Here is a 22,254-nt window from a genome sequence, read left to right on the forward strand (position 1 = left end):
CTCGAGATTTCAAACCTTCTTCGTCTGAGTTTGTCTGAGAGATTGATTTCCATCTTTTCCTGAGAAATGCTTTCCAACTCCAAATATTTTCTAATCATACATCATATTTTCCAACCTGCATTTTACAAAATTGCATAGCACATGCCTGAATTCTTTGTGCATTTAGGATAGAACACGATTTCGATAATTTTACTGAGTCAAGCACAATTTTGGTCCTTGGTTCGGTTACCCCTGTTAAAGGCGGCAGGAACGGTCGAACCTCGTACCGACAGGTCGAGCCCCATCCCATGGATTTTCCTGCAATTTTCAAAACGGAGGCGAGTATTTCAAAACAATTTCCAAAATTCGGTCAAGTTTGAATCGCGAAAGCCTTTCCATCTCTCTTCCGCAAGGAAGGGAAGACGGGAAAAATTTTGCGACGACAACAGGTTTGGCGACCGAGATGGGACCTGTCCTTGTCTGACCTAAATTATGCTTGACTTAGTTCAATTATCGAAATTATGTTCACAACATGTCAGCTCTTTACTTTTGATATCATGCGAACTTAGGAGCCTAGATTCTGACCTAGCTGACATTGACTGCATGTAGCTTAGGCATGGTTTGGTAGGACCAGATTGAGGAGAAATTTTCATGCTCACATAGACTTAGATCTAAATACAACTCTCCTTAATTTAGGATCTGAATGCAAACAATGTATGCTTCTTCAAAGATTTTCAAAAGTCTATCTCTCTAGGATTTAGAGCTATCTACTTCTTGCATGTGATCATTTTTCAAAACCCCAATTACCTATCATTACCCGGTCTTCACGTTGCTGGGCTCTCTTCCAGAACCTTAGTTCGGGACAGAGCCTCACAACTGGGCCAATTATTTGGGTTAACACCCCCCTACCATGTACCGCGGGCCACAGTCCGAAGTATATCGGTAGGCGCTCAAGGATGTTGGAAAACCTTACCTTATAACCGGAGTTGAAATTATATGCCACGTACCTCGGATTTCGATTCGGGTATATCGGCATAACTGGATTGGACAAAGATGATCTGAACCTAGAGTTAGGATTAGGGTCCTACAGCTGTTTTCAAAATAATGCATCTAGAGTCAGCCTTTTAGGGAGTGCTGTATGTGCATAAATGTTTGTGCAGGATGTGATTGTTCGTATGTTACCTCTATTTTCTTACATTTTTCCAAAATATTTTCTCATCTTTTCCCTTTATTTTCTCAAACCCTGGATGATTTTCCCAAATATCCAATTTCTTTCAAAACTTCAGGTGATTTTTCATTCTTCCGTTCTACTGGATCTCGAATTTCCAGCTGCATTTTCATCCTGCCTGCAATTTTTCAAAATCATAGGTTTTCTCTTATTGGATTTTCAATTCTTTTGTCTATTTGCAAAAAAATCTTCACCTTATTTTTCTCGTGCATACCTTGATTATTGCGGTGGAAATTGTTTACCCACTTGCCTTCTCCTTATTCTAAATCCGTTTGCGGATTGTTTTCCAAGAGATATCTCTTTCCTTCAAAATGGTGTTTTTCCTCGTGGTTGACGACCTCGCCTAGGTAACAAGGCACATTTTCTGTTGTTATTTCTCTTACAAAGAATGACAACACAATTATCGTGATTTCAGCGGCAACTTCATCCCTAGTAATGGGATATTCTTTCAATTGTTTACCATATCGTCAATAATCATTTTCCTCCCAATCCAAAATCCCCTCAGAGTCTAATCAAGACTTTATCCTGCAGAGAGCATCCGCAGCATTTGATGGTTCGAACAAGGTCAGGAAGAAGAACCACATCACCACAGTACTCCTCAGCCTCAGAAGAAGAGATGGGCTCGCCGCGACCCGTCAGAAGTCAAGAACAGCAGCAAGAGGATGATGACATAGATCCTTAGATGTACACGATGTTTCAGAAAATGATGAAGAGGATGATGAGTGAGCAGGCTGGCACCAGCTCAGACAAAAATCCATTCAGTCAGAAAATTAGAGATCGTGTGGCCAAGAAATCAACCAAGGAGCATGTTCAAGATACTTCGGACAAAGAAGAATCAGCAGATGATACCGAGGAAGAATGCGAGATCATTCATGGAGAAACTCGCAAACCAAAGGTCCAAGCAATAGAAAAACCGCTTCAAGCACAGTTAAAAGAAATGTCCAAGATAGTCAAAGATCTACAGATTCGGGATAAAGGCAAGAAAGTCTTCACTAGCGAGGACTTTTATGATGGCTTAGAAGGAGACGAAGATCTGGAAAATCTGCCTCGTAAATTCATCAAGTTCGATGGTTCTGGTGATCCCAAAGCCCATCTCGCCATGTTCTTCGCCGAATGCTCCAAATTCAAGAGAGACAATAGAGCCCTATTTCTCTGTTTTCCTCGTAGCCTAGAAGGCACTGCTGCCAAGTGGTACTCTGAGCATATCAATCCAATCGAGCTGCGAGAATTTGATAAGGTGGTCAACCTATTCATTGAGCGATTTCTGTTCAATACTGAAGCGCTCCCAACATTGATCCATCTCTGCAATCTAAGGCAGAATGAAAATGAAAAGGCAAGGGACTTCATTCGCAGATGGAGAGAGACCTGCAACAAAATGAAGGATCCTATATCAGAAAGGCATGCTCTATCGCTGATCCTCAATAATTTTTTGCAACCTCTGAGAGGATTAATTTCTACCTCACCATCCAAATCTTTCGTTGAACTCATTGAGCGAGCAGAATGGATCGAGCTGAGCGTGGAGAATGGAGTCTATGAAGGCTTCACATTTTCCAAGAATAACCCTCAAGGTGAACAAAAGAAGAAGGCTCACTTCACTTTTACGACCAAATCTTTCAATAATAGCAAAGGCAACAAGAATGATCATGGCAACAGTTTGGAGAGAATCAAAAGGCAAAAAGGGAAGGACATCAACAGTGATAAACCTCTCCAATCCAGCCCTCAGCATCAAAAGAAAGATCAGGAAAAATCAAAGCGCAAAGACTGGAGAACTGATCGAGAATTCACCCCTCTGGATCAGACACTTGAGAGTATCCTCGAGTATATGCTTGAGAAAGACCTTGTCTGGTTGCCTAAGGCCAATGATCCTCCAGCAATTATGGGCAGATTCAAAGAACAGTTTTGCAAGTTTCATCGAGCAGTGGGACACGATACAGAAAATTGCTTCGTCCTTAAGAACATTGTTCAAGACTGCATTGACAAGAAGCTCCTCGTTGAAGATGAAAAGGAGGACTAGTCATCCTGACTAAGCTTTTTCAACAATCATTCCAGAAGATGACAATGCCAATAATTTCTCATTTCTCATCTTGCTTTTTCAAAAAGAATACTGTAATCCCATTCTCTTTCCTTGATTTTAAAGCATCAATAAAGTCATCGATTTTTTTTCAATAGCTTGGCGCCATCTTATGTCTCTCTTGTGAGGAATGATCTTGAGGACGTCTATCAGTCAAGAAGCTTGTCAATTATCCTTTTGTTATTTAAAATTTCCCCCCCTAGTCGCACTGGGGCATTTTTTTTGAAAATTTCTCTTTACCTCAAAACATCCTGTATGCAGGCATGATAAACCAATCTCTCATTTTGCATATATATGCACTCATTTGCATTAATTTTGTATTCATTTGCATCAATTCACATTTAATCATATTCATTTGCATTTCATGCGCATGTGCATTGCATTTGCATTAACTAGGCACCCAATTCCATTTCCCATTCAGAATAAGGGATAAATCCTGAAACTATGAATGATTTCCCATCTTAATCATCAATCTCTGACTCTAGTCTACAATCTCTGTTGATTTTTTTTCTCAAAATTCTTCAGATAGGATCCTCTTTTCAAAAATCCAGTTCCCACACTGATAATTTGCAAAATTTTGATCCCCTAACCGGGTTCTCCTCTGAAAATCTGAATTTCGATCCAAGCTTCTTTTCTTTCAAACTCCAACTTTCAAGATGGTCCATATTTTTCTTTTTGTTGATCCGGGTTCTGACTCGAGATCTCTTTATTTACTCGAGCCCTGACTCGAGCTCTTCATGTTCTTTTGTTGATCCGGGTTCCAACTCGAGATCTCTTTATTCATTCGAGCTCTAACTCGAGCTCTTCATTTTCCTTTGTTGATCCGAGTTCCAACTCGAGATCTCTTTATTCATTCAAGCTCAGATTCGAGCTCTTCATTTTCTGTTGTTGATCCGGGTTCCGACTCGAGATCTCTGCATTCATTCGGGCTCAGATTCGAGCTCTTCATTGTCTTTTGTTGATCCGGGTTCCGACTTGTGATCTCTCTACATCATTCGAGTTCTGATTCAAATTCTTCATTTTCTTTTGTTGATCCGGGTTCCGACTCGTGATCTCTGTATTTTATTCAAGCTCTGACTCAAACTCATTATTCTCCTTTGTTAATCCAAGTCATTTCAATCCTCAGGGGTTGTCAATTGCTCAAATTTGATATTTTGCCTACCAAATTCCAATTTTGACCCTCGGGTCATCTAATTCTTCAATTTCAACCTTCGAGTCATCCAATTTTCAAATTACCAAAACTCTCAATTTCGATCGCCAGGTCATCCGATTTCCATTCCCCGTTCAGGATAAGGGAATAATCCTGAAACCATTCATAGAAGCGATCCAACTCTCTATAATGGTTCATGTTCTTTATTATAGTCGTTCTTCATTGAACTGATAGTGTTCCAAGCGAACTGATAGTGTTCCAAGCGAACTGATAGTCATTCTTCATCGAACTGATAGTGTTCCAAGTGAACTGATAGTCATTTTTTATTGAACTGATAGGGTTCCAAGCGAACTGATAGTCGTTCTTCATTGAACTAATAGTGTTCCAAGTGAACTGATAGTCGTTCTTAATCGAACTGATATTGTTCCCAGTGAACTGATAGTCATTCTTCATCGAACTGATAGTGTTCCAAGTGAACTGATAGTCGTTCTTCATTGAACTGATAGTGTTCCAACCAAACTGATAAGTGTTCCAGGCGAACTGATAGTCGTTCTTCATTGAACTAATAGTGTTCCAAGTGAACTGATAATCGTTCTTCATTGAACTGATAGTGTTCTAAGTGAACTGATAGTGTTCCAAGCGAACTGATAATTGTTCTTCATTGAACTGATAGTGTTCCAAGTGAACTGATAGTCGTTTTTCATTGAACTGATAGTCGTTCTTCATCGAACTGATAGTGTTCCAAGCAAACTGATAGTTGTTCTTCATTGAACTGATAATGTTCCGAATGAACTGATAGTCGTTCTTAATTGAACTGATAATATTCCCAAGCGAATTGATAGTCGTTCTCCCTTGAATTGATATTGTTTCCAGTGAACCGATGGTCGTTCTTAATTGAACCGATATTGTTCTCAGCGAACCGATGATCATTCTTAATTGAACTGATATTATTCCTAAAGATGGTCGTTCTTAATTGAACTGATATTGTTCCTAGTGAACTGATGGTCGCCTCCTTTGGGGAAAGGAGAGGATAATTTTCGTCACGGATGCGTTAAGCCGGACCTTCAAAGCTCTCTTTCACCCAGGATTTCAAGAAAATTTTGTCAATTTGTCAATCAATTACCTGTTGATTTCAGAACTTTATTATACAAATCTTTACCTCAGTTTACCTTCAGCATTACTTCCAAAAGAGTGAAGCTTTTGCGAAAAGAGATTCAAAATTCAAATTCTTTCCATTGGCCAACCCAAAGAACGAAGGATAAATCCTCGATATGGCCAGAAAAGAAAATTCAATGTTATTGAAAAGCCATAGATGATTGATATTGATCGCAGTCAAATGGCACATTTTAAAGATTATTATTGTAAAGATGAAGCAGTGAAAATATCTTGAGCGCTAGAAAAAGAGAGCATTCACCCAAGCCTTGTCCCCTCAAAATCACCTAAGCTACAATTAAATATCCGCAAAAGGGATCTCTCACTTGTCGTCAAGATGAAGGCGAATTAAGAGAGTAGACCCCTGGGGCCAAAGAAGATTTGAAACATCCCCAAGATGACGGAGTTTGTGACGGATCCTTCCAGGGAAAGTCCAAAGCACTGTCGAGATGAAGGCAGATGCGATGAACCTCCCAACAATCCCTAAAAGATATTTAGTTTCAGCTATCATCTCAAGATCTCCAACCCATGAGCCAATATTATCAAGATAACCCTGGAGCAAAGAAGGATCGAAACATCTCCAAGTTGAAGAAGTTTGTGACGTACCCTCCCAAAAAGAAAGCAAGAGAGGAAAAAGAAAGAAGAAAGAAAAGACATCTCCAAAATAAAGGAGAATGTAGCCAAAACCCAAGAGAGCCAAAAGAGTGCAGAAAGATTATCATGAGAGAAGCTCCCAGGATATCAAACTGCCAAATCTATCAAGAATCTTCTTTAAATTTGTGAAATTCTATTATCAATACTCTTTCATCAATTGCTTTCATAATATCAAATTCTCTTTTCTGTTCATATCAACGAAATTGATAGCTTCCTTGAAGCAGGTCAATTGCAAGCAATTTGGATTCCCAATCTTGATTCTACGAAGTGAAACTCGTTTGGAGGTAATGCTTCAGGTAGAAAAGAATGAAGGTTTTATAACAATATGCATCATTCTCAAATATTTTTGAATCAACAACAGAATTCTCAACATCTTGATAATATTTTCTAGCTATCCTGACGTGAAGTGAAAGCTTGATGTCCGTTTTTGATACATCCTGACACCAATTTTAAATTCCTCTTAAGGACTTGATTCCTTCCCTTCTTTGAGAGCGTGAGCTCTCAGATTCGCACACTTCCCTGCGTCCCCACTGTCCAACCATAGACAGTCCATTTCGGTTCGAGGTCGAACCACCAATCATTTTCTCGCAAAAGGCAATTTCAAAAGCTGATTTTAGTCTCAGCAATGAGACGCCCAAGATCACCCCCTTTTTAAGCTTTAGGGACCCCATTTTCCTTCCTTTTGCAAAACCCCTGTCGGATTTACTATGCAAAATCCGAAGGTTCCATCATACCATCCATTTTCCACCCGATCAGGATAAGGGTATAAACCTGAGCCTCCTTTGAAGAGGTATTCCATTTTCCACCCGATCAGGATAAGGGCATAAACCTGAGCCTCCTTTGAAGAGGTATTCCATTTCCCACCCGATCAGGATAAGGGTATAAACCTGAGCCTCCTCTGAAGAGGTATTCCATTTTCCACCCGATCAGGATAAGGGTATAAACCTGAGCCTCATTCAAAGATGTATTCCATTTTCCGCCCGATCAGGTTAAGGGTCCAAACCTGAGTCTCATTTCTATGAGATATTTCATTCCCCAATCAGGTTAAGGGTTAAAACCTGAGCTTCGTTCCATACGGAGGATTTCCTGTCCCATCCAGGTTAAGGGCATAAACCTGAACTTCGCTCTCACAGAGCAAATCTATGTTCTCTTTATTCTCCATTTCATATCTACCATCTTCCTCGGGCTAATTTCTTCATACCCAGTCAGATCCTTCTAACTGGGGCATTTTTATATAGCCCAAATTTGGTGTGTTTTCTTTGCCACTAAGCTCGACCATAAGCCAGCTTAGTAGCAAAGAGGGGCATCTGTAAACACCCCAAATTTTCACTCACTTCTTGACATCGCCATCAATCATCACATTTCAGTTCTCCATGAGCCATAAAGGGCAAAATGGTCATTTTTCAAGATTGAACCTTGAAGAAAGTCCAAAATTTCATTCTTGAGCCTCAAAATTTCCATATTTAGGTTCAGAGACATCTTCAAATGGCAAATCTTCAAAATTCTATTCTAGACAAAAAAACTAGAATTTCCAAGTTCGGGCTCAAAGTAGCATTTCATGAAACGTGTCTTTGCATAGCATTGCATGAACTTTTCATACCATTTCACTGCACAACATGTCATTTCGAGGTTCAGAACTCTTGATTTTCAAAATTGTCAATCCAGATTTGATTTTTAAACTTTTCAAAATTTATTTCAAAACCCTGGGTTTTCAAAATTGCCAATCTTTCCCATTTTACCCCCAGGACTTGGAATTAACAAGTTTTTCTCAGGGAAAACAGTCTGGATATTTGGATATTGATTTTAAAGATTTTATCTTAAAACTTTTTGCAAAAGATTTTAAATCTCTTTACAAATTTTTTTACATTTATCCATATTTTTGCCCTGAAAACCCAATTTTTCCAAATTCTTGAAAACAAATAATGTTTTATCTCGTATTTTCAAATAAATGGAGCGAGACCCGCCTTTGAACTAGCATCGTACTCAGACTCCCAGGTAAGTTTCTTATTCTCAAGCGGGACTCACCCGGAGATCGTACAAATTTGCAAAATTTTCTTTTAATTTATTTATTTATTTATTTATTTTTAGTGGGCCCACACACATGTGGCACCCCAATTGAAAATAAAAGATTTTACAAAACAAAATAAAGCTTTATTTTCAAAAGGATTTTAAAAGTGAGGTGGCATTTCCATAAAAGCCTCTCATTATTTCATTTTTATTTGATTCGTTAACATAAAAATTTTTTTTTAGAAAGAGGCAGCCTTAAATGGCATAGCCAAATTTCCCTAAAGAAACAAATCTAATTTTGCCAAAAACTTAGGGAAATGAAGCCAAAGTTTTAAAAAAACAAGATGCGCCTCTCTTGAAACGGCTGTTTTCAAAATAAATTCAAAAAAAAACTATAACGGAACCTCATGAATGGGGGAAGTGCTGCGTTTTTTTTTTTAGAAGGTAAAGTTTTTTTTAAAAAAGAGCAGAAGATTCACGAAAGGGGGGATTGAAATTTCTCTTTTGGGGGTTTTTGCAGGAGGCTCTCAAGGCGTAAAGGAGGCCGTTTTCACCTTCTTCAGCCCAGCCGCAGGGGAGCATCTCCAGGATCTGCGTTTCAACCATCTTCAGCCCTAGCCGGAGGTCTTCCACCATCAACATCCGATCCTTCTTCAGCCCCAGCCGCAGGAGAGCCACCTCCAACGTCTGCGGTTCACCTTCTTCAGCCCCAGCAACGAAGGACCTTCCACTTCATCCACTGCAACCCATCAACAGAAGAATCTCCATCCAGCGCCATCCTTCATCCCTCCTTCAGCCCCATTCAGAAGAAATCCAACGCTGCTTCCCATTCACTTAACCCAGCCACAAAGAAGTCTTCCACCTCCAGCAGCTGCCGCACATCCCCACTTCAGCCCCAACCACAAGAGAGCCACCACCGGGCGCCATCTTCACCTCCATTTCAGCCCAGCCTATGATTGTCCAGCCCAGCACTTTCCTTTTCACGTAGACCACCAGCAGAAGATCCATCCAGCAGGTTCCTCATCTTTCTTCAGCCCCAATAGCAGAGAAAAACCTCTTCCTGCCATATACAAAGCCCTTCGGAAATAGAAGATCTGCAAAAATTCCTGCGTATTGCCTTCCACCCAGCAGCATCTATCGATCCCTTTGGCGCAGGAGATCATCAGGTAACGTGACTCTATGCTATTCTTTTTTTATTTATTTATTTATTTATTTTGTCCATGTCTTAATAAGCCAGATTCTATTGTCGATCGTTAAAAGGGAGAGAACCCAATTTCGTGGACGCAGGAATATCTCTGAAACACATAATTTTGGCATAGTGTATAATACCATTTTATGGTATTAAAGCCACCGTTGTATAGTGTAAGCGTGTGGTCCTTTTGAGTCTTTTTTTTGGTGAATCTTGTAATCTTCCTGCTGGTTATCTTGTTGCTACTCTGCCACACTCATGGTGATCTGCTGATATAGCCTGTTCTTTGCGTTGATTCCTTAATAGATCCTGTATGGTGTTTACTGATTGCCTTGTTATTGCTTTGTTCTGCTATGTTTGCTGTGTTCGAGTATGGCTCTCGTTCGGTCTTCTCTACTCATGGCTGGAAACAGCATTATAAACTCCAACAATGAAGGCCAAATCAACCTTGATTTCATTTCTTGGCCAAAAAGCAAGACCTACTTCTGTTAGGTTGGCTTATCTCCTCTCTCTTTGGACCTGTTCACAACCAAGTAGTTAGCCTCACTACCTCTCAGGAAGTTTGGAAGGCCCTCAAAGATCCATATGCGGCCCATTCTAGATCTAGAATCAGTCAACTAAAGGGGCAGTTACAGACCCTCACCTGAATTCTCATGTTCCTGCTCTGATTGGTGTTGTGAACTGCGACTTTCTGAGGCAGATTATGGTGCAGCTGTTTTTTCTGCTGAGATTGTTTTAGCTGGACATATCCCAGTCTTATATGATTGGGTCTAGCCGAATTAAGGCTGATCTTCTGCAATAAAGTTGTACGAGTTCCAGGAAATGTGACTTATTACATTGTTTTATCTAATATCCACAATCCAATGCCTGTACTTATTTTTTTTACATATCACCCATTTGTGGTTTTATGCTTTCACTTGGAGCACCTGCGTTGATCCCATTATCGTGAATACTACCCATCTTAGTATTTTGTCTTTAGCTACCCTAAGTCATTAGCTTATATCAATTTGAATGAATGTCTAAAATTGAGATGGTTACAGGGAAAATTGATTGACCCTCTTGATAAAGAGTAGGATGTAACGAACCATTTTTTTTCTTTTTTTTTGCAGTAGTACAGTCATGATAATGTGCCACGTTCATGGAGGGATATTTTAATATCCATTCGTGATTTATGGACAATCTTTTGCAGGCTTGGTTATTGATACATAGAGAAGCTCCATACCCAATTCTATTGCAAAATATGTTGTAATTTAGTAACTACGGCTGTGTAAAATCACCTACAGAAACTGTGTATACCCATATTTTCTGATTTTACCCATTTTGTAGAATTTCCATTAATGCATATATTTTCTCATTATATGTCTATATATATATGTATATCTATGTATATCTACCTATATGTATACGTATATATGTATATATATATATATCTACATATATATATACTTATATATATATATATGTCCCTTCATGTGCACTTATTTCCATATATGAGCATCCATGTATCTAATTTTTCATATAAATATCTCTCCATTGTTATATATCATTTAACATCAATTTTATCCATTTTGATACATATGTATTCATCTCTTCGTTGTATATATTATGTATATATACCCATTTTCTTGGTTTCTTTGTACTAACTCTCATTTTGCAGGAAAATCTAGAAGATGTTGATTCCTTGGCTCCATCTCAATTTTTTTTTTTTACTTTATGTTATGCAATGTAACAATCCAATGTAAACTTTGGAATAAGATTTACTTTTACTGCTTAGATTAGGCCGCATCTCATATAGTTTGATTTCAGTAATATCCTGATTATATGATGCATACATCTCAATCTTTCAAAATTCACCGTGGATGAACACGAATGGCACGTGCACCAACTCTTAGAGAGTTGATGAACTCGGTGGAATCCATATTTACGGCCCTAGTCGGAATATGGACGAGACCCAGATCCATCATCTCTCTACCAGTCACATTGAGCCTACACTCTTAGGCTATCTTGAAAATGCACCTCATATTTCCAATGTTTTCAAAATATTGTGAATTAACTCAAGTAAACTCTTAACATATTCATGGCCACAGTCAGAATATGTGAAGGATTTACTTTGGCTTAATCCACAGTTTTCCAACAAATTTTTCAGAAATCTTTTCAAAAGTAAATTCATTCACTCAAATCATCTGCATCATTTGTTTTTCTCACGATTTTCTCAAGAAATTTTCACTTCATGGGATCGATTTCTCAAGAAACTATGATGATATTTGGAGTTGGATTTCCAAAACCAAAGTTTTCCCGTGATTTTCCCTAAAAAGTTATTTTCTTAAGATCCATTTTCAAAAAGGAATTTTCATCTTTTTCAAGAATCAAAATCGATTTTTAGAGATTTCAAGGACAATGTTTTCAGAATTTCAATTTCTTAAGTTCTAAATTTCCTTCTCCAATGAATTTTCCTATAAATTTTCTATCCTTTTCTTAAGAAAATTCTCAAAGTCCGAGTTTTTCCCAACAAGTGCTTTCCTTTTCAAATGTTCATCTTTTCTCAAGAATTCCTTCCATTTTCCCGAGATTCCTATTTCCTCATGGTTTTCCAAGTCTTTCTAAACTTTCTCAAAATTTTCCTGAGATTCTCATTTCTTCATGGTTTTCCAAGTCCTTATAAACTTTCTCAAGATTTTCTCGAGATTCTCACTTCTTCAAGATTTTCCAACTCTTTATAAACTTTCTCGAGATTTCAAACCTTCTTCGTCTGAGTTTGTCTGAGAGATTGATTTCCATCTTTTCCTGAGAAATGCTTTCCAACTCCAAATATTTTCTAATCATACATCATATTTTCCAACCTGCATTTTACAAAATTGCATAGCACATGCCTGAATTCTTTGTGCATTTAGGATAGAACACGATTTCGATAATTTTACTGAGTCAAGCACAATTTTGGTCCTTGGTTCGGTTACCCCTGTTAAAGGCGGCAGGAACGGTCGAACCTCGTACCGACAGGTCGAGCCCCATCCCATGGATTTTCCTGCAATTTTCAAAACGGAGGCGAGTATTTCAAAACAATTTCCAAAATTCGGTCAAGTTTGAATCGCGAAAGCCTTTCCATCTCTCTTCCGCAAGGAAGGGAAGACGGGAAAAATTTTGCGACGACAACAGGTTTGGCGACCGAGATGGGACCTGTCCTTGTCTGACCTAAATTATGCTTGACTTAGTTCAATTATCGAAATTATGTTCACAACATGTCAGCTCTTTACTTTTGATATCATGCGAACTTAGGAGCCTAGATTCTGACCTAGCTGACATTGACTGCATGTAGCTTAGGCATGGTTTGGTAGGACCAGATTGAGGAGAAATTTTCATGCTCACATAGACTTAGATCTAAATACAACTCTCCTTAATTTAGGATCTGAATGCAAACAATGTATGCTTCTTCAAAGATTTTCAAAAGTCTATCTCTCTAGGATTTAGAGCTATCTACTTCTTGCATGTGATCATTTTTCAAAACCCCAATTACCTATCATTACCCGGTCTTCACGTTGCTGGGCTCTCTTCCAGAACCTTAGTTCGGGACAGAGCCTCACAACTGGGCCAATTATTTGGGTTAACACCCCCCTACCATGTACCGCGGGCCACAGTCCGAAGTATATCGGTAGGCGCTCAAGGATGTTGGAAAACCTTACCTTATAACCGGAGTTGAAATTATATGCCACGTACCTCGGATTTCGATTCGGGTATATCGGCATAACTGGATTGGACAAAGATGATCTGAACCTAGAGTTAGGATTAGGGTCCTACAGCTGTTTTCAAAATAATGCATCTAGAGTCAGCCTTTTAGGGAGTGCTGTATGTGCATAAATGTTTGTGCAGGATGTGATTGTTCGTATGTTACCTCTATTTTCTTACATTTTTCCAAAATATTTTCTCATCTTTTCCCTTTATTTTCTCAAACCCTGGATGATTTTCCCAAATATCCAATTTCTTTCAAAACTCCAGGTGATTTTTCATTCTTCCGTTCTACTGGATCTCGAATTTCCAGCTGCATTTTCATCCTGCCTGCAATTTTTCAAAATCATAGGTTTTCTCTTATTGGATTTTCAATTCTTTTGTCTATTTGCAAAAAAATCTTCACCTTATTTTTCTCGTGCATACCTTGATTATTGCGGTGGAAATTGTTTACCCACTTGCCTTCTCCTTATTCTAAATCCGTTTGCGGATTGTTTTCCAAGAGATATCTCTTTCCTTCAAAATGGTGTTTTTCCTCGTGGTTGACGACCTCGCCTAGGTAACAAGGCACATTTTCTGTTGTTATTTCTCTTACAAAGAATGACAACACAATTATCGTGATTTCAGCGGCAACTTCATCCCTAGTAATGGGATATTCTTTCAATTGTTTACCATATCGTCAATAATCATTTTCCTCCCAATCCAAAATCCCCTCAGAGTCTAATCAAGACTTTATCCTGCAGAGAGCATCCGCAGCATTTGATGGTTCGAACAAGGTCAGGAAGAAGAACCACATCACCACAGTACTCCTCAGCCTCAGAAGAAGAGATGGGCTCGCCGCGACCCGTCAGAAGTCAAGAACAGCAGCAAGAGGATGATGACATAGATCCTTAGATGTACACGATGTTTCAGAAAATGATGAAGAGGATGATGAGTGAGCAGGCTGGCACCAGCTCAGACAAAAATCCATTCAGTCAGAAAATTAGAGATCGTGTGGCCAAGAAATCAACCAAGGAGCATGTTCAAGATACTTCGGACAAAGAAGAATCAGCAGATGATACCGAGGAAGAATGCGAGATCATTCATGGAGAAACTCGCAAACCAAAGGTCCAAGCAATAGAAAAACCGCTTCAAGCACAGTTAAAAGAAATGTCCAAGATAGTCAAAGATCTACAGATTCGGGATAAAGGCAAGAAAGTCTTCACTAGCGAGGACTTTTATGATGGCTTAGAAGGAGACGAAGATCTGGAAAATCTGCCTCGTAAATTCATCAAGTTCGATGGTTCTGGTGATCCCAAAGCCCATCTCGCCATGTTCTTCGCCGAATGCTCCAAATTCAAGAGAGACAATAGAGCCCTATTTCTCTGTTTTCCTCGTAGCCTAGAAGGCACTGCTGCCAAGTGGTACTCTGAGCATATCAATCCAATCGAGCTGCGAGAATTTGATAAGGTGGTCAACCTATTCATTGAGCGATTTTTGTTCAATACTGAAGCGCTCCCAACATTGATCCATCTCTGCAATCTAAGGCAGAATGAAAATGAAAAGGCAAGGGACTTCATTCGCAGATGGAGAGAGACCTGCAACAAAATGAAGGATCCTATATCAGAAAGGCATGCTCTATCGCTGATCCTCAATAATTTTTTGCAACCTCTGAGAGGATTAATTTCTACCTCACCATCCAAATCTTTCGTTGAACTCATTGAGCGAGCAGAATGGATCGAGCTGAGCGTGGAGAATGGAGTCTATGAAGGCTTCACATTTTCCAAGAATAACCCTCAAGGTGAACAAAAGAAGAAGGCTCACTTCACTTTTACGACCAAATCTTTCAATAATAGCAAAGGCAACAAGAATGATCATGGCAACAGTTTGGAGAGAATCAAAAGGCAAAAAGGGAAGGACATCAACAGTGATAAACCTCTCCAATCCAGCCCTCAGCATCAAAAGAAAGATCAGGAAAAATCAAAGCGCAAAGACTGGAGAACTGATCGAGAATTCACCCCTCTGGATCAGACACTTGAGAGTATCCTCGAGTATATGCTTGAGAAAGACCTTGTCTGGTTGCCTAAGGCCAATGATCCTCCAGCAATTATGGGCAGATTCAAAGAACAGTTTTGCAAGTTTCATCGAGCAGTGGGACACGATACAGAAAATTGCTTCGTCCTTAAGAACATTGTTCAAGACTGCATTGACAAGAAGCTCCTCGTTGAAGATGAAAAGGAGGACTAGTCATCCTGACTAAGCTTTTTCAACAATCATTCCAGAAGATGACAATGCCAATAATTTCTCATTTCTCATCTTGCTTTTTCAAAAAGAATACTGTAATCCCATTCTCTTTCCTTGATTTTAAAGCATCAATAAAGTCATCGATTTTTTTTCAATAGCTTGGCGCCATCTTATGTCTCTCTTGTGAGGAATGATCTTGAGGACGTCTATCAGTCAAGAAGCTTGTCAATTATCCTTTTGTTATTTAAAATTTCCCCCCCTAGTCGCACTGGGGCATTTTTTTTGAAAATTTCTCTTTACCTCAAAACATCCTGTATGCAGGCATGATAAACCAATCTCTCATTTTGCATATATATGCACTCATTTGCATTAATTTTGTATTCATTTGCATCAATTCACATTTAATCATATTCATTTGCATTTCATGCGCATGTGCATTGCATTTGCATTAACTAGGCACCCAATTCCATTTCCCATTCAGAATAAGGGATAAATCCTGAAACTATGAATGATTTCCCATCTTAATCATCAATCTCTGACTCTAGTCTACAATCTCTGTTGATTTTTTTTCTCAAAATTCTTCAGATAGGATCCTCTTTTCAAAAATCCAGTTCCCACACTGATAATTTGCAAAATTTTGATCCCCTAACCGGGTTCTCCTCTGAAAATCTGAATTTCGATCCAAGCTTCTTTTCTTTCAAACTCCAACTTTCAAGATGGTCCATATTTTTCTTTTTGTTGATCCGGGTTCTGACTCGAGATCTCTTTATTTACTCGAGCCCTGACTCGAGCTCTTCATGTTCTTTTGTTGATCCGGGTTCCAACTCGAGATCTCTTTATTCATTCGAGCTCTAACTCGAGCTCTTCATTTTCCTTTGTTGATCCGAGTTCCAACTCGAGATCTCTTTATTCATTCAAGCTCAGATTCGAGCTCTTCATTTTCTGTTGTTGATCCGGGTTCCGACTCGAGATCTCTGCATTCATTCGGGCTCAGATTCGAGCTCTTCATTGTCTTTTGTTGATCCGGGTTCCGACTTGTGATCTCTCTACATCATTCGAGTTCTGATTCAAATTCTTCATTTTCTTTTGTTGATCCGGGTTCCGACTCGTGATCTCTGTATTTTATTCAAGCTCTGACTCAAACTCATTATTCTCCTTTGTTAATCCAAGTCATTTCAATCCTCAGGGGTTGTCAATTGCTCAAATTTGATATTTTGCCTACCAAATTCCAATTTTGACCCTCGGGTCATCTAATTCTTCAATTTCAACCTTCGAGTCATCCAATTTTCAAATTACCAAAACTCTCAATTTCGATCGCCAGGTCATCCGATTTCCATTCCCCGTTCAGGATAAGGGAATAATCCTGAAACCATTCATAGAAGCGATCCAACTCTCTATAATGGTTCATGTTCTTTATTATAGTCGTTCTTCATTGAACTGATAGTGTTCCAAGCGAACTGATAGTGTTCCAAGCGAACTGATAGTCATTCTTCATCGAACTGATAGTGTTCCAAGTGAACTGATAGTCATTTTTTATTGAACTGATAGGGTTCCAAGCGAACTGATAGTCGTTCTTCATTGAACTAATAGTGTTCCAAGTGAACTGATAGTCGTTCTTAATCGAACTGATATTGTTCCCAGTGAACTGATAGTCATTCTTCATCGAACTGATAGTGTTCCAAGTGAACTGATAGTCGTTCTTCATTGAACTGATAGTGTTCCAACCAAACTGATAAGTGTTCCAGGCGAACTGATAGTCGTTCTTCATTGAACTAATAGTGTTCCAAGTGAACTGATAATCGTTCTTCATTGAACTGATAGTGTTCTAAGTGAACTGATAGTGTTCCAAGCGAACTGATAATTGTTCTTCATTGAACTGATAGTGTTCCAAGTGAACTGATAGTCGTTTTTCATTGAACTGATAGTCGTTCTTCATCGAACTGATAGTGTTCCAAGCAAACTGATAGTTGTTCTTCATTGAACTGATAATGTTCTGAATGAACTGATAGTCGTTCTTAATTGAACTGATAATATTCCCAAGCGAATTGATAGTCGTTCTCCCTTGAATTGATATTGTTTCCAGTGAACCGATGGTCGTTCTTAATTGAACCGATATTGTTCTCAGTGAACCGATGATCATTCTTAATTGAACTGATATTATTCCTAAAGATGGTCGTTCTTAATTGAACTGATATTGTTCCTAGTGAACTGATGGTCGCCTCCTTTGGGGAAAGGAGAGGATAATTTTCGTCACGGATGCGTTAAGCCAGACCTTCAAAGCTCTCTTTCACCCAGGATTTCAAGAAAATTTTGTCAATTTGTCAATCAATTACCTGTTGATTTCAGAACTTTATTATACAAATCTTTACCTCAGTTTACCTTCAGCATTACTTCCAAAAGAGTGAAGCTTTTGCGAAAAGAGATTCAAAATTCAAATTCTTTCCATTGGCCAACCCAAAGAACGAAGGATAAATCCTCGATATGGCCAGAAAAGAAAATTCAATGTTATTGAAAAGCCATAGATGATTGATATTGATCGCAGTCAAATGGCACATTTTAAAGATTATTATTGTAAAGATGAAGCAGTGAAAATATCTTGAGCGCTAGAAAAAGAGAGCATTCACCCAAGCCTTGTCCCCTCAAAATCACCTAAGCTACAATTAAATATCCGCAAAAGGGATCTCTCACTTGTCGTCAAGATGAAGGCGAATTAAGAGAGTAGACCCCTGGGGCCAAAGAAGATTTGAAACATCCCCAAGATGACGGAGTTTGTGACGGATCCTTCCAGGGAAAGTCCAAAGCACTGTCGAGATGAAGGCAGATGCGATGAACCTCCCGACAATCCCTAAAAGATATTTAGTTTCAGCTATCATCTCAAGATCTCCAACCCATGAGCCAATATTATCAAGATAACCCTGGAGCAAAGAAGGATCGAAACATCTCCAAGTTGAAGAAGTTTGTGACGTACCCTCCCAAAAAGAAAGCAAGAGAGGAAAAAGAAAGAAGAAAGAAAAGACATCTCCAAAATAAAGGAGAATGTAGCCAAAACCCAAGAGAGCCAAAAGAGTGCAGAAAGATTATCATGAGAGAAGCTCCCAGGATATCAAACTGCCAAATCTATCAAGAATCTTCTTTAAATTTGTGAAATTCTATTATCAATACTCTTTCATCAATTGCTTTCATAATATCAAATTCTCTTTTCTGTTCATATCAACGAAATTGATAGCTTCCTTGAAGCAGGTCAATTGCAAGCAATTTGGATTCCCAATCTTGATTCTACGAAGTGAAACTCGTTTGGAGGTAATGCTTCAGGTAGAAAAGAATGAAGGTTTTATAACAATATGCATCATTCTCAAATATTTTTGAATCAACAACAGAATTCTCAACATCTTGACAATATTTTCTAGCTATCCTGACGTGAAGTGAAAGCTTGATGTCCGTTTTTGATACATCCTGACACCAATTTTAAATTCCTCTTAAGGACTTGGTTCATTCCCTTCTTTGAGAGCGTGAGCTCTCAGATTCGCACACTTCCCTGCGTCCCCACTGTCCAACCATAGACAGTCCATTTCGGTTCGAGGTCGAACCACCAATCATTTTCTCGCAAAAGGCAATTTCAAAAGCTGATTTTAGTCTCAGCAATGAGACGCCCAAGATCACCCCCTTTTTAAGCTTTAGGGACCCCATTTTCCTTCCTTTTGCAAAACCCCTGTCGGATTTACTATGCAAAATCCGAAGGTTCCATCATACCATCCATTTTCCACCCGATCAGGATAAGGGTATAAACCTGAGCCTCCTTTGAAGAGGTATTCCATTTTCCACCCGATCAGGATAAGGGCATAAACCTGAGCCTCCTTTGAAGAGGTATTCCATTTCCCACCCGATCAGGATAAGGGTATAAACCTGAGCCTCCTCTGAAGAGGTATTCCATTTTCCACCCGATCAGGATAAGGGTATAAACCTGAGCCTCATTCAAAGATGTATTCCATTTTCCGCCCGATCAGGTTAAGGGTCCAAACCTGAGTCTCATTTCTATGAGATATTTCATTCCCCAATCAGGTTAAGGGTTAAAACCTGAGCTTCGTTCCATACGGAGGATTTCCTGTCCCATCCAGGTTAAGGGCATAAACCTGAACTTCGCTCTCACAGAGCAAATCTATGTTCTCTTTATTCTCCATTTCATATCTACCATCTTCCTCGGGCTAATTTCTTCATACCCAGTCAGATCCTTCTAACTGGGGCATTTTTATATAGCCCAAATTTGGTGTGTTTTCTTTGCCACTAAGCTCGACCATAAGCCAGCTTAGTAGCAAAGAGGGGCATCTGTAAACACCCCAAATTTTCACTCACTTCTTGACATCGCCATCAATCATCACATTTCAGTTCTCCATGAGCCATAAAGGGCAAAATGGTCATTTTTCAAGATTGAACCTTGAAGAAAGTCCAAAATTTCATTCTTGAGCCTCAAAATTTCCATATTTAGGTTCAGAGACATCTTCAAATGGCAAATCTTCAAAATTCTATTCTAGACAAAAAAACTAGAATTTCCAAGTTCGGGCTCAAAGTAGCATTTCATGAAACGTGTCTTTGCATAGCATTGCATGAACTTTTCATACCATTTCACTGCACAACATGTCATTTCGAGGTTCAGAACTCTTGATTTTCAAAATTGTCAATCCAGATTTGATTTTTAAACTTTTCAAAATTTATTTCAAAACCCTGGGTTTTCAAAATTGCCAATCTTTCCCATTTTACCCCCAGGACTTGGAATTAACAAGTTTTTCTCAGGGAAAACAGTCTGGATATTTGGATATTGATTTTAAAGATTTTATCTTAAAACTTTTTGCAAAAGATTTTAAATCTCTTTACAAATTTTTTTACATTTATCCATATTTTTGCCCTGAAAACCCAATTTTTCCAAATTCTTGAAAACAAATAATGTTTTATCTCGTATTTTCAAATAAATGGAGCGAGACCCGCCTTTGAACTAGCATCGTACTCAGACTCCCAGGTAAGTTTCTTATTCTCAAGCGGGACTCACCCGGAGATCGTACAAATTTGCAAAATTTTCTTTTAATTTATTTATTTATTTATTTATTTTTAGTGGGCCCACACACATGTGGCACCCCAATTGAAAATAAAAGATTTTACAAAACAAAATAAAGCTTTATTTTCAAAAGGATTTTAAAAGTGAGGTGGCATTTCCATAAAAGCCTCTCATTATTTCATTTTTATTTGATTCGTTAACATAAAAAAAATTTTTTAGAAAGAGGCAGCCTTAAATGGCATAGCCAAATTTCCCTAAAGAAACAAATCTAATTTTGCCAAAAACTTAGGGAAATGAAGCCAAAGTTTTAAAAAAACAAGATGCGCCTCTCTTGAAACGGCTGTTTTCAAAATAAATTCAAAAAAAAACTATAACGGAACCTCATGAATGGGGGAAGTGCTGCGTTTTTTTTTTTAGAAGGTAAAGTTTTTTTTAAAAAAGGGCAGAAGATTCACGAAAGGGGGGATTGAAATTTCTCTTTTGGGGGTTTTTGCAGGAGGCTCTCAAGGCGTAAAGGAGGCCGTTTTCACCTTCTTCAGCCCAGCCGCAGGGGAGCATCTCCAGGATCTGCGTTTCAACCATCTTCAGCCCTAGCCGGAGGTCTTCCACCATCAACATCCGATCCTTCTTCAGCCCCAGCCGCAGGAGAGCCACCTCCAACGTCTGCGGTTCACCTTCTTCAGCCCCAGCAACGAAGGACCTTCCACTTCATCCACTGCAACCCATCAACAGAAGAATCTCCATCCAGCGCCATCCTTCATCCCTCCTTCAGCCCCATTCAGAAGAAATCCAACGCTGCTTCCCATTCACTTAACCCAGCCACAAAGAAGTCTTCCACCTCCAGCAGCTGCCGCACATCCCCACTTCAGCCCCAACCACAGGAGAGCCACCACCGGGCGCCATCTTCACCTCCATTTCAGCCCAGCCTATGATTGTCCAGCCCAGCACTTTCCTTTTCACGTAGACCACCAGCAGAAGATCCATCCAGCAGGTTCCTCATCTTTCTTCTGCCCCAATAGCAGAGAAAAACCTCTTCCTGCCATATACAAAGCCCTTCGGAAATAGAAGATCTGCAAAAATTCCTGCGTATTGCCTTCCACCCAGCAGCATCTATCGATCCCTTTGGCGCAGGAGATCATCAGGTAACGTGACTCTATGCTATTCTTTTTTTATTTATTTATTTATTTATTTTGTCCATGTCTTAATAAGCCAGATTCTATTGTCGATCGTTAAAAGGGAGAGAACCCAATTTCGTGGACGCAGGAATATCTCTGAAACACATAATTTTGGCATAGTGTATAATACCATTTTATGGTATTAAAGCCACCGTTGTATAGTGTAAGCGTGTGGTCCTTTTGAGTCTTTTTTTTGGTGAATCTTGTAATCTTCCTGCTGGTTATCTTGTTGCTACTCTGCCACACTCATGGTGATCTGCTGATATAGCCTGTTCTTTGCGTTGATTCCTTAATAGATCCTGTATGGTGTTTACTGATTGCCTTGTTATTGCTTTGTTCTGCTATGTTTGCTGTGTTCGAGTATGGCTCTCGTTCGGTCTTCTCTACTCATGGCTGGAAACAGCATTATAAACTCCAACAATGAAGGCCAAATCAACCTTGATTTCATTTCTTGGCCAAAAAGCAAGACCTACTTCTGTTAGGTTGGCTTATCTCCTCTCTCTTTGGACCTGTTCACAACCAAGTAGTTAGCCTCACTACCTCTCAGGAAGTTTGGAAGGCCCTCAAAGATCCATATGCGGCCCATTCTAGATCTAGAATCAGTCAACTAAAGGGGCAGTTACAGACCCTCACCTGAATTCTCATGTTCCTGCTCTGAT

This window comes from Nuphar pumila, chromosome 1 (genome assembly GCF_984573655.1).
Source record: "Nuphar pumila chromosome 1, dmNupPumi1.hap1.1, whole genome shotgun sequence".
In the NCBI taxonomy this organism is placed as follows: Eukaryota; Viridiplantae; Streptophyta; class Magnoliopsida; order Nymphaeales; family Nymphaeaceae; genus Nuphar; species Nuphar pumila.